The sequence below is a fragment of the Cajanus cajan genome, chromosome 1 (genome assembly GCF_000230855.2).
Source record: "Cajanus cajan strain Asha chromosome 1, NIPB_CcT2T_4, whole genome shotgun sequence".
In the NCBI taxonomy this organism is placed as follows: Eukaryota; Viridiplantae; Streptophyta; class Magnoliopsida; order Fabales; family Fabaceae; genus Cajanus; species Cajanus cajan.
In genome coordinates, this window is record NC_138517.1 from 23,308,360 (window position 1) to 23,317,717 (window position 9,358).

Genomic DNA, 9,358 nt, shown 5'->3' on the forward strand with positions numbered 1-9,358 from the left:
AATATGATTATATATTTAAATTTTTAAAAATGAATTTAGAAATTATTGAAATGACAATTTATATTTATGTTATTTTATATAAAAAAAAAATGAATTTGATAAATAGAAATATCTTAAGCGGGAAACTATCCCGCTGTTCAATTTTCCCCATTTTCATGAAAATTCAAATCCCATAAGGCAATGCGTTTCAAATTTCAATTCCAAACAAAACCCTATCTATCTCACGCGCAATCTGGTGGGATCTGTTAGGTCTTTAGCGAACGGTGTCACCCCTTCACAATTTGTTTCCTCTTTGCTCATACACTATGGTCAAGTAGTAGGGGAGGACATCTATTCCCCTTTGTAATTTTCCTTTTTTTTCCTTGTCTCTTCGCCCTGTTTAATTTTCTCACGAGATCAAAAAAAAAACCCCCCGCGCCTTATATTTCGCTCTGTCTCCCCAAAAATTTAAGAGTCCGCCGCCCAGGTTAGGTTTTCATTCCATTTCTCTATTCTCTTCCTCCTTTCTACTCCATTCTCTTTCTGGCTTGACGTGCGTGCTCCTTTGCTTTTTACTTTCTTGCTCGTGTTTTCTCGTTAATGTTTGAGCATTTGCTTTCGTCAACAACAACGATGGTTCAGAGGCTCACTTACCGGAAGCGCCATAGCTATGCTACCAAATCGAACCAACATCGGGTTGTTAAGACCCCTGGTATGCTTTTTCTTTCAATTTTTTTATGTTTTGTTTTTCCCCAACTGTGTGTTTTTCTCCTGATCTCAATTATGCTCCTTCGGTTGTTGTCAAAATCTGATTTTGTTAATGTTGTTTGGTGGCTTAACTGACCTTTGCAAATGGGTATGTCTCAGGTGGGAAGTTGGTGTACCAGACCACTAAGAAGAGGGCAAGCGGACCCAAATGCCCTGTCACTTGAAAGAGGATCCAAGGGGTATGTATATTTTTTTATATTTATTTTGTCTTCTTTTTCATATTTCCTTTGAATACTAAGGATCAGTGATTTGTTGTGAAGAATCTAATTTGTATATATGAAAATTGGTATACTTAGAGATCTGGGTATTTATAAAATTACTGAATGTATCTGATAGGCATGCTTTGTACTCTGGGGAAATTTGTCTATCTTGTGTCTTGTGAAATTGTTGAGATGGAAAATTTCTGGATGATTCTTATTTTTTTCCCTTCAATTTTGGTTCAGTGCCTAATTGATTATGTTTTTTGTGACGGGTATGTATCTATTGAGGACAGGTTGTGGGAATGAGATTGAGCTGCTTTTCTTAATGATTTTTCTCAGTTATCTGATTGGAATGGGTGTTGGTATGGACATTTTAAGGAGGTGTTTTGGATGCTATAATTTTCAAGTCCTTTGGGTGTTTGTTGGTAGCCTTAATTCTTAGATAACTGAATTCAGATTTTGAATGTTAATGAGTTATGTGTAATGCGGTGAACACTTTTTTGAAATGATTTATATCAGTTATCTGATTGGAACGAGTTTTGATTATGGCTTATTGTTGTAAGCTCCTGGCCAAGCTTATGAGTAAGCTTTCACTTAATATGAACATATTGAATAATGATGTTTGGGAGAACTTATTTACATTTTGTTTAGACTTGGGACAGTTAATAATAATAGCTTATGATGTATACAAATTTTGTTTCAACTTATTCCAATCTTTTGAATAACATGAAAACCGCTTACAATGTATATGAAAGTAGTTTTGCTATAATTCCTCTTCCATTATAGTAACTATTTATTCAAATGTGTACATGGTAAACACTTACGTGTAAACAACTTAATTAAGCACTTATTGAAGAAGTGCTTATGTGTGTAATTTGTACCTTTAATCAATGAGGGAAGAAAGTTATACTGTTTTTGTAAGCTATTTTGGAGAGCTAAGTAAAACAAACTAAAAGAAGCTTTTGAACTTTTATAGTGCTTGCGTTGCAAGATAAACTCAATGAAACTGTAAATAAGTTTTTCCAAATGCATGTTTTAATAAGTGTTTAATGAAGCTGTTTACCTAAATTTGCCTTTGGTATTTAATTAAGCTGTTTATCGGAACATGTCCTAAGTAGTGTAAGCAGCATTCTTCTCCTATCATGATTTTCTAATCCTTACATAATCTGTAGATCCCACACTTGAGACCTGCTGAATACAAGAGGTCCAGATTGCCTAGGAACCGCAGGACAGTAAATCGGGCCTATGGAGGTGTATTATCTGGTGGAGCTGTTAGAGAAAGGTTTGTTGCACAAAAGATCATTTGATAATTATACTTGAAAACTTAATTTGTGCTCAAGAATTTTGACTTTCAATGGTGTTAAGTATGAATGTGGAAACTTAATTTGAAATTTATTTTATGATTCTGTGCTTTTTGGTCTTTTATATTTAGAATATGAAATGATTTTTAATGTTCTTGTCGGGAGCATGCTTGGTGATGCCCAACACGTTGAGGAGGTAAGGAGCTGCTTTAATCATCAAACTCTTTTGTGAGATTTTCAATTGGGTGCAATGTTTTATTGTCGGGAACCCCAAGTTCATCTGAATGTTTTATTTTAGATGACACCTGGTTTGTATGTTTGGTAACACTTTAATTGTGCAACACAATTTATTATTTAAGTTATTGTCTACAGTTAGTGGTGTGCTATTTGATTTGGTTTTTTAAGTTATTGGTTGTATTGCCTTGGCTTGACTTCAGTTTGCCTATTAAAAACTGTTTCAGGAAAAAGTAGGATCTGGCTTGTCTCTAGATCAAAAGTAGGGGAATCTTGATAATTCAGAATCTGGAATTGGTGAGTACCTAAGTTGTTGGAGTTTTGTTATTGTGTTTTTGTATTATTTATTCTGTATATAGTTTTGAACCCACCCAGGCATGTAGTTTTGGTTGCAATAATTTATATATATTGTTCCTAGAATTTATTAAGTTTTACTTTTAGGTGTAATGTGTTGATGAAGTTATACTGTGCATTCATGTTCATAAGTAACATAGGAGGGAGTCAATATTGAACAAAGATATATTACTGAGAAGGTTTCTGATTTACTGAAGGTATTTATAACCTTTTTATCATTCAATTTTTATAATTATTACTGTTAGAGTTTTACTATATGAGAACATATGAATATAATATGTTGGACAATAGTAATGAGTTATTATATACAGTTGATTAATTGTACAAATTAAATACGCAAGATCTTGAATCAATAATTGTTCCATTAACATACTATAAACGCATTTTTCAATGATTGTTTGCATCTGATAGGATTATATAGCACACTTAGTTACTTGTTATTAAATTTCAGAAGACAAATGTTATTGTTTAGTCCAGAATAATAGGCTCTGGTAATCGATTACAAGACTTGGTAATCGATTACAACGGTTTAGTTTCAAGTTGTAAAGTTTAAATTCAAATTTGAAATTTTCATCTTCTGGTAATCGATTACAAGAAATGGGTAATCGATTACCAGAGAACCTTTTAATAAGTAAATTTCGAACATATGATTTTCATTGTCTAGTAATCGATTACATGTATAGGTAATCGATTACCAGACTCTTAAAAACAATGGTTTCCTCAAATTTAGTCATCAACAGTTAGTGAGGGATTCATCCCAGTTAGTGACGGATAAAATCCGTCGCAAATTGTGACGGAATTCTGGCGTCGCAAATTGTGACGGATTCTACTTAATTAAAGTCATCACAGTTTGTGATGGATTTAATCCCTCACAAATTCCGAGGGATTTAATCCCTCACAAATTGCGACGGATTTTTATTAATTTCTAAACATTTATTATTAGAAATTAGTGACGAAAATTATACTGTTTGTGATGCCTTAATTCCGTCACTACTTGTGACGGAGAAAATAATCCGTCATTAAATATTTTGTGACGCCAAATTTTGTGACGGAATCATTTTCGTCACAAATTCCGTCACTAATTGATTTGTGACGGATTTTATCAAAATCAGTGACGGATTTGTTCCCTCTCTAATTTTAATTTTTCTAGTAGTGGAGTCTAGAATGACTAAAGAGTTTTTGGTAAGTTAGGATTACATGCATTGTTATTTGTATTGTTCAGAATATTATGTTTTTACCTTTAATCTCATTATATGGTACTTTTGTAGGAGAAAAGAAAGAAGGCACAAGAGATTCAGGCAAACAATGACACCATTGTTGTGATGTATCGTGTGGGTTATCCATGGCTTAAGAAAAAGTTGATGAAAGAGAAGGCTATGAAGCGTCAAGCTAACCAAGATGAGACTACAGTTAGTGGTCCTCCTTCTCCACCCACACGCCATGAATTATGGAAGCATGGTCGCATAAAAAAAACGGGCGAGTTTACAACTGAGGCAGCAAAAGAGATTGCTAACAAGATAGTAAGTATAATTGTTTTGTACATATGATGCTAATTAACATATGGATCAATAGATGTTTATTAAATTGTTTTTGTGTCTTGTATTGTAGGATATATTTGAACAACAGTCCACAGAGGGATCTTTTGTTTCCCATGGACGCTAGGATATACTTATAGCTGCAATTGGAAAGCCTGAGCACCCAGGTCGGGTTCGGGCTGCTGGTGGAGGTCATAGTTTACAAACCTACTTTGGATCACGCTCATCTTCACAAACATCTGGCACGGTGGACCAGTTAGTGGAACTAAAGGTCTCTCAAGTTATAGCAACTTATGAGCAAAAATTCAGTAGATGCATGAGGAGATTCATAAGAGGCTACAAGAGGACATGCAAAGGCAACTACAAGAGCATATGCAATCACTCAGCCAACAATTTCAACAAAGTACTCCAATAGTAGAGCCATTTATTGCACGTGTGAGTACAAAGGGATCATGTGCTTCTATTGATCCCTCTGTTATTGCCACTGGCTCGGGTACATATAATAAATGTGAGTTGTTTGTGGATGGATCACTCGATCTTGTGGGTATAGGACAGATTCACATATTAGGGTCCACTGTACACCATCAAGTCATGGGAGATGATATGGTTAGGGTTTCAGTGTTGGATGTGAGACAACCAGAGGCTAGAGTTCGTGTGCCCACAAAGGAGGTTCAGACAATGGGACAAGCCTTGAACACCTTCCTTTAGTGGCCTTATAAGTTAGTAAAGGTGATATCTACGAAGGTATGTTATTTAAATAATATTTAATTTTAAGTTGGTGTAATTTTATTATAATATTGTATAATATTAGCTTTGTACTTTGTGGAGTAGGATATTGTTACCTCACCAAAGGGTAAAGGGACGATCATTGTTACCCCTTCTAGAAATCTTCCTCCAATAAAAAGGCTATGGAGATTAGTTGCAGATATGGAAGATGACGAGCAACCCAAACAACTCACTTGGCCTCCTGAAGTGTTTAGCATGTCTAGTAAAGTACCTCTATATATAAGTCAGAGTGATATATCAGAGATTACAAATGGTCATTGTATGCTAGACATATCAATTTTGCAGTTATGGTTGTTGTAAGTATTTAAATTATTTTTAATTATATTTTGTTGATTTTTTCTAACATTATTTCTAACGTTGTAGATTTATCCATAAATTGAGCGCGGATAAGGGAAATGATCACATATATGGATTTTTGGTGCCTGAGTCAATCCAAAAAGGTGGGAACAAAGTCGAAGAAATACAAGCTTACATTCAAAATTGGATGTTCGACTCAAATAAAAAAGTTTACTTGGCCCCTTATTTTTCTGAGTAAGTTTAATTTTATATAATTAAATATAATTTTTTATAAAAACTATTTTTTTCTATTATTCATAATTTCTTAATGCAGTGCTCATTGGCAACTTTTAGTTATTTGTCCTATGGACAACATAGCTGTATGCATTTTCTCGTTGCATAAACCTCTTCCTATGGATTTTAGACAATTATTAGATAGGTAAATTGTTTAAAAATATCTAATTTCTTTTATTGATTATCATTACATTTGACTTTACACTAATCATAATGTCATTTTATCATTAGGGCCATGGAAGGATATCATATACTTAAGGGTTCAAAGTTGAAGAAAAAAATGAGTTGGGTCTCTCCTAAAGTAAGATTTTAATTCTAGCACTGATATTTTTTTTAAGTAATTTTTTTTAATTACTATTCTATTGAAATTGATTTTATATTCTTTTTGTAGTCTCATAAACAGAAAGGAAATTATGAGTATGGATACTATGTAATGAAGACAATGCATACTATTGTCGATTCACAAATAGTATCTGGGTGGACTGAAGTAAGTTTTACAATTTTGAAAGTTTTTGTTTTAAGTTCTCATTCTATATATTTTATGAATTATTGTAACAGCCCAATTTTCAATGGGCCGTAGGCCCAATTCGTTGCCCAGAACGGGCCGTTTCAAAAGTGAAACGGGCCGTTCTGGAATAAGTTAAAGGCCCAAAATTTGAGAAGCAGAATGGGCCGTTCCAGAGGGAGAACGGGCCGTTCTGGTTTGGAGAACGGGCCATTCTGGAAGCAGAACTGGCCGTTCTGCTGGGTTTGAGAACGGGCCGTTCTGGTTTGGGAACGGGCCGTTCCGGTTGAAAAATTTACGTAGGTTTGAAGGGCCCAGAACGGGCCGTTCCGATTTTGGAACGGGCCGTAGTGGTAGGTGGGCGAAAAATCCTATAAATAGGCCTCAAATCCTCTCATTTCTACACACCTCTCATTCTCACTCTCTCTTCTCTTCTGTTCTCTCTTTCGTTCCTCTTCTTCTCTCTGAAGACCAAGGGGAACTCAGAGGATGAGGTTCTGCTCCAGTCTTAGTTCCGATCCTTATTTAAGGAAAAAGAGGAGGTTCTGCCCGAGTTCCTATGTATCCAGGTACGGGGGAAAAAAAGATTATTTATATGTGGAGTTACATGAGGAAATTGGGTAGAAGAAGAACCCTTAGGATTATGAGCAATTTTATAATTATTTCTGTTTGAAAAATTATTGGCATTATTTGATTCTGTATGAATTTAGGAGTACGAATATATGATTTATTTGTAAAAATAATGCTCTGGGAGAGAGAACAAAATTATAGAAAAGTGCATGTAGGCTAGGTTTTGGAAAAGTTGAATTATTTCTGTTTGAGAAATTAATGATACCATTAGATTCGGTATGTGTTGAGGATTATAAATATGCTAATAATTTGTAAGAATGATGATCTGGGAGAGAGAACGAAATTGTAGAAAAGTGCCTGTGAGATAGGTTTTAATTAAGGGTTTTACTGTTTATGCTGAATTATATTAAATTGATAATTCCATTGTTTATAATATTAATTTATGAAGGTTATTATTGTGTTGATTGATAAGAATGAATGATCTTGATGTGAATTACTTGAGGGGTGTGTAAACCCTTATTTTGTTGGGCTTATCTGTTGTGTATGTGAGGTGGAATTGTGTACGTGATGTGAATTTGAATTATGAGATGAGATGTTGTATGAATGTGATTATGATTGTGATTATGGTGCCTCACATCAGTGACTAGGGATGGCACGGCCCCTGGGTAAGTGGTGCTACAGGGAGGGCGTGACCCTAGCATGGTGTGGGATGAGTAAGACAGTTAACACACACCACTTATGTCGATTATGGCAGCCCTGGCATAGGGTTAATTGCAAGAGACTGTATGGATTGTAATTTGATTGTGATTCCTCAGACTAAAGGATCAAGGATGATACGAACCCTGGTAGTTGATGTTTCAGGGACGAGCGTACTCCCGGATGATCAGGGATGATACGAACCCTGGGTAGGTGATGCTTCAGGGACGAGCGTACTCCTTAATGACTAGGGATGGCACGACCCCTGGGTAAGTGATGCTACAGGGAGGGCGTGACCCTGGTTTGGTGTGGGAGGCAATTAACCTGTATCACTTGTTCAGATGTGGCGAGGTCTTGGCATAGTGTTAATTGTAAGATTGACATGAATTATGAATATGGAAATGATGTTGTAAATTGTATAATTGGTGTGGATTATGATGGATTGAGATATGTATGTGAAATGAGATATGTTAAATGTGAATTGAGATGTGAAGATGATGAATGATTGATATATATATATATATATATATATATATATATATATATATATATATATTATTAAATAATGAATTATGATGAGATTATATTGTGATGTGTTTATATGTACTTTGCATATAGATATTTTCTTTTCTCACCGTATAAACTGTGGCTATTTTAGGTGAAGAAGATCCGGCTACGAGTGGCATCTAGAATGTCAACAGTTAAATTATGGGAATGCTTTGATAATGTGACATCGGGGCAGAGGATTTCTAGGACAGAATATTTATATGGATTTGGTATTGTAATAAATGTGTTTAAAATTGTAAACTCTTAAATTTTACCTTTCAAGTTTTATTTTTCAGTCATTTTCTTATATTGAAGAAAGAACAGTTTCGAAGTTTTATGTGAACCCTTTTACGAACCCTTTGAAAGTTTATTCTTCTTAATTAAATTATATTATATATGTGTTGGGGTAGTAAGGGTGTCACAATTATTACTAATTATTTTAATTTTTCTTAATAGATATTTATAGATCGATCACTATTGCCGCTAGAAGACATAAATATCATTAGGGAGCAATGGGCCACATTTTTTATTGACCATTACTTTAACTAGTTTGGGCTTATGTTTTATAGTATTGCTTTAACTAGTTAGAACTTACATTTCATTGAGCAATGTAGTCCATTTATGTATTAGATGTATTTAAAACTATTCAATTATATATATATGATTAACATTTATCATCTTGTCATTTGTATGTGATTTGTGCTTCATTGATAAAATATTTTGAACTATCTAGTTTTTCTGCATGTTTTTTGTTCTGAGGTGCTCCCAAAACAAGTCAAACATACAAAAAAAAATCACTACTTTTAAGATCGGTTATGCCATAACCGATTTTAAAAGTAGACTTTTAAAATCGGTTGTTACATAACCGATTTTAAAAGTCTTGACTTTTAAGATCGGTTGTTTTATAACCGAACCGATTTTAAAAGTCCAAAATAACCGATTTTAAAAGCCTTTTTTCCACTAGTCGTTGTTATCAGGAAAAATTTATAACTTAAAAACTCATTGAGAACTTTTGATGTACATTATTTAACAATTTTTGACACAACAAATAATTTCTAAAATAATTAGGCCATAAAAAATACAAACAATCTTGCTTGACCAAGATAATAATTATTATTGAAAAATAAATTAAAAAGGAAAAAAAAATCACATCCCAAAAGAAAAAACTGCTTACTTGAATTTTGAGGCACAAGGGAGGATTATGATTTTGGAAAGTATTTAATTTGGAGATGGAGAGTGCAGAGGATTTTTGGGGAGGGGAGAAGGTTATGAATATGGGAAATATTTTTAAGATAGGGGCACAAGTGATTTTTG

The 9,358-nt window shown here is 34.0% G+C and overlaps 1 pseudogene across 1 annotated transcript; it reads left to right on the forward strand.

Annotated features, from left to right (window-relative positions):
• The first annotated feature begins 271 nt into the window (after positions 1 to 271).
• LOC145958972 (large ribosomal subunit protein eL34-like) lies at positions 272 to 2,793 on the forward strand (annotated as a pseudogene). Its single transcript, XR_014434560.1, has 3 exons — positions 272 to 691; positions 847 to 926; positions 2,120 to 2,793. The product of XR_014434560.1 is annotated as a large ribosomal subunit protein eL34-like (transcript).
• Positions 2,794 to 9,358: the final 6,565 nt, after the last annotated feature.